General features: G+C 55.2%; 1 long non-coding RNA gene across 1 annotated transcript; it reads right to left on the bottom strand.

The window, feature by feature from the left end:
• Nucleotides 1–398: 398 nt before the first annotated feature.
• LOC111814645 lies at nt 399–972 on the bottom strand. Its single transcript, XR_002819572.1, has 3 exons — nt 909–972; nt 743–826; nt 399–649 (listed from the first exon to the last, which is right to left on the bottom strand). It is a non-coding gene; the product is annotated as an uncharacterized LOC111814645 (long non-coding RNA).
• Between the last annotated feature and the right edge of the window lie 2,785 nt (nt 973–3,757).

Below are 3,757 nucleotides of genomic sequence, written 5' to 3'. Positions count from 1 at the left end.
TGCATCTTTTAATCCAATGAAGCTGATGCATGAGGATTCACAGTCACACCTATACATGCACATATTCAAATGCACACATATGTACATCCAATACACATGCATGCATAGGCCACAGGGCATGTTCACTCACATACAATCATAACATATGCTGCACACTCCCCCAGACATCCTCACATGCAGATACACACCACACATGCACGCATGCATGCCTGCATGAACACAGGCTCCGGGGCTACACCTCTTTCCCAGGCTGGTTACCTGTTGTCGCCACTTCTTCTGGCTCCTTGGAAGAGCTAGAGCTGAGGGGGAAAGAAGCAGGGAAAAGTACTGCAGGGAAAAGCCAAGGTCACCATCGATGACCTCGGGGAGACAGGAGTGGGGTGCAGACCGGGCTGCAGCACAAGTCCTTGCAAGCCTGCGTCCCCTCTGCTCGCACGCCAGGAGCACGGGGAGTCGAGGGCAGGCTCTGGGACAGACTCCAGGGGCTGCGGGGGTGCCCGTGAGGACGTGGACAGAGAGCAGCCAGTGGCCATTCGAGCTGGCCCGCGGCTGCTGAAGGTTGGGGTCAGGTGGGAGTCGGGGGTGTCAGGGAGTCGTGGAGGACATGTGACAGATCTCTACCTTTTGGTCATGCTGTCAGCAGCTGCTCCTGGTGATTGATAGAGGAGACAAGGAAGGTCACCCCGGTGTTAGCCTCTACGCCCCGTCCCTCCAGCCGCTCAGGAGGGTCCTCAGGACGTACCACACCGGCCGTATTTGTAGACGATAAAGGCAGCGAGCAGGACGATCACACCGGAGACCACGAGGAGGGTGATCCCGGGGGTGCCTGGGAGAGAGCAGGCAGGGCTGAGCCGCCCCAGACGCGCCCTGCCCTCCACACGGGGCCTGCCCTGGGTCTGTCCTCTTACCTGGCGCCTCTCTACTTCTCTGGGGTGCTGTCGTTGCTCCCGTTTTACTCACACTAAACAGTTCTTGAGTGAAAAACAAGAAAATCAAGTGGCGAACAAGACAGGTCACACTGTGGTCCGACCATGTGCCAGACTCTCTAGGCTGTTTACAAAGGCCAGTCTATACTCGGGAAGTAAAAAACCGCGCTTGGAAATAACAGCACCGAGTGTAGAGTCCCTGCTGGGGAGAGGCTGGGGGAGGGGGGGCTTTTGTTTTGTCTCTGTTTGTGGAAAGAAAGCAACTCGAAGTAAACGTGGTTAACTGAGCAACTACAATTCTGGGAGGCGGGTGTGTGACTGGGCTTTGGCTCGCCAGGTTGGGTTTGACTTGGATTTTGGAGACAGGATCACCCTGCATAGCCCAGGCTGGCCTCAGGTTCATGGTGATCCTCCTGCCTCAGCCTCCTAAGTGCTGGCATTAAAGGCATACGCCACTCTGGCTCATTGTTAAGTTATTGTGATTTTTATTTTATGATATTGTTCAAATTTTTCTGAAAGAAAAGAAACGCTTCTCCATTCTCTTACCAGTTTGTGGAAGGAAAGGTTTCTGCGTTTTAGTTTTATCTAAGAAAGAAAACAAAATAATATGAGACACTGAGAAAAATGACCAGAGATTCCAAAAAGGTCTGATGACGAGGTCGGGGATGCGCTCGGCAGCTTGTGCTTCGCAAGACAGCCTGCTGCCCCCGGGAGCATCCTGCCCAGCCCGGCAGGGCCCTTGGGAAATGCCCTGGTGCCTGCACCCGCAGGACAGCCCCTGGGCCTGCCTCTGGGACGCTGCAGTGGATTCTGGCACCGCCTGTCGGCCCCTTGAGGGGCCCCGCAGACACTGTGCTCAACCTGTTCGTGATCATCGCTGCCTGCTTCTCTCTTCGGGAGTCACCGAGCGTCGCGGCCCGCTTCCCTGGAGAGGGGCCCGGCGCCTACGGCTGTGCCGCCCGGAGCAGCCGGTCTCTGCCTGCTCGGACTTGCAGGACAGAAAGGCCCGTGGCGACCAGATCACGCAGCTGGGCAGCAGGTCCACAGCGGGCTAAACCCAGGTCGTCGGACCTCAACCCTCTCCTCAGGACCTCCACACTTCCATAAAGATCTCAGGGGAAGGGCCGGCGGTACAGCTCAGCGGACTAAGCGCTTGCTCAACAAGCGCAGGGACCAGGGTTCGATCCCTGGCTCCGGGTGCGCGCCGGCCCCGCCCTGGGGCGCGCTGAGCCGGCGATGGAGTCCGGGCGCGGTGGCCCGCGCCTGTAATCCCAGCCATGGGGAGGCAAAAAGCAGGAGGATCACTACAACCCACGACCCTGCACAGAAAAAAAAAAAAGAAAAATGAAAAAAAAAAAAAAAAAAAAAAGATCTCAGGGGACCACACAGCTCTGTGTGATTCTGCTTTGGGAATTCTCTTCTCCACTTTCTGCGCCTCCCCGGGACACACTCAGGCTGCGACCTCCCTGGCTCCACAGTGGGAACAGGAAACTGGAGGAGCCGCCATGGAAACCGCTGTGCTTGCTCCGGAACCAAAGCAAGCCACGGGTCGGTCGTCCCACATCCCAGCCGGCCAGAAGAAGAGGGAGGGCAGGTGGCACCTAGGGATTAGGGCCTGGCCCCGTGGGGGTCACTCACCATCTCCAGCGAGTACCTCCAGGCTGAAGACACACAGCCCTGTAAAAGGACCCATGAGACGGGGTGTTGCTCTCCTGAGGTGCAGACCCCAGCACGCTGACCGTCGCGAACTCAGCTCCTTTCTGGACGCTGAGGGAGGGAGGCGGGGCCCACTGCCTCCCTTTCCTAGTTCCTGGGGGGCTTCCTCCTTCTCTGGTCCAATCTCAACATCTCCTGTTTTCCAGGTTTTTTTCCCTTTTCTTAAAGGTGTATTTTGTTTTTGTTTTTGTTTTTTTTTTTTAATTTTTAAATTTTTTTATTTATGTGTGTGTGTGTGTGTGTGTGTGTGTGGCCAGCTCAGCCCACCAGGGGGAGGGGCTGGCTGGCTTGTGGTGCTGGGGGATTGAACCGCGGTCCCTTGCTTTGCTAAGCTTGTTCTAAGTAGGTGCTTTAGACCACTGAGCCATCTCACCAGCCCCTAAAGGTGTATTTTGGATTAGAATCAGCCCTTCACACTGAACTCAATTCCAAGCCCTTTTCCTGTTTTTCATTTTGAGACAGGAGTTCACTAAATGGCTCCCTCACCCAAGCCTGGAGCTTGCCACCCTCCTGCCTCGGCCTCCCGAGTGCTGGAATCGCGGAGGTAGGATGCAGTCGGCGGCTGGGCTGCTCAGGGCCGGCTGCTTTCCTTGCTATGTCCGCACCAGCCGGCAGGGGGCGCTACCAGAGCTAAGCCATGCCCTGGCTGGCTCCAGGCTTCTGCAACCCCGAGCTAAAGAAGCCTGTTTTCTTTACAAATGCCTCGGTTAGTGGAACTCATAGCACCAGAACGTGGCCCAAGACATCGAAATATAGTCCATATACGACAATACGCACCTAATCGGCGAGCTGTTTCATGACTTCGTATGAACTCACATACTCATGTACGATAAAAAACAACAAAATATTTCCATGACATCAATCCCACCAGGCCCTGGGTAGACCGAGGCAGGAGGATCGCAAAGTCTAGCCCAGCCTGGGCAACCTAGATCTTGTCTCCAAATAAAAGGGCTAGGGATGCCGCCGAGGGCAAAGGCCCTGGGTTTAATCCCTACCACACACACACACACACACACACACACACACACACACACACACAGTGTCCTGGGTCATTTTATTTATTTATTTTTTTTTTGAATTATGGCCTACTGAAAGGAAAGAGCCATTTTCAGTGC

This window comes from Octodon degus, unplaced genomic scaffold, assembly GCF_000260255.1.
Source record: "Octodon degus isolate 3935 unplaced genomic scaffold, OctDeg1.0 scaffold00393, whole genome shotgun sequence".
Taxonomy (NCBI): Eukaryota; Metazoa; Chordata; class Mammalia; order Rodentia; family Octodontidae; genus Octodon; species Octodon degus.
This window is presented reverse-complemented; position numbering and strand designations above follow the sequence as displayed.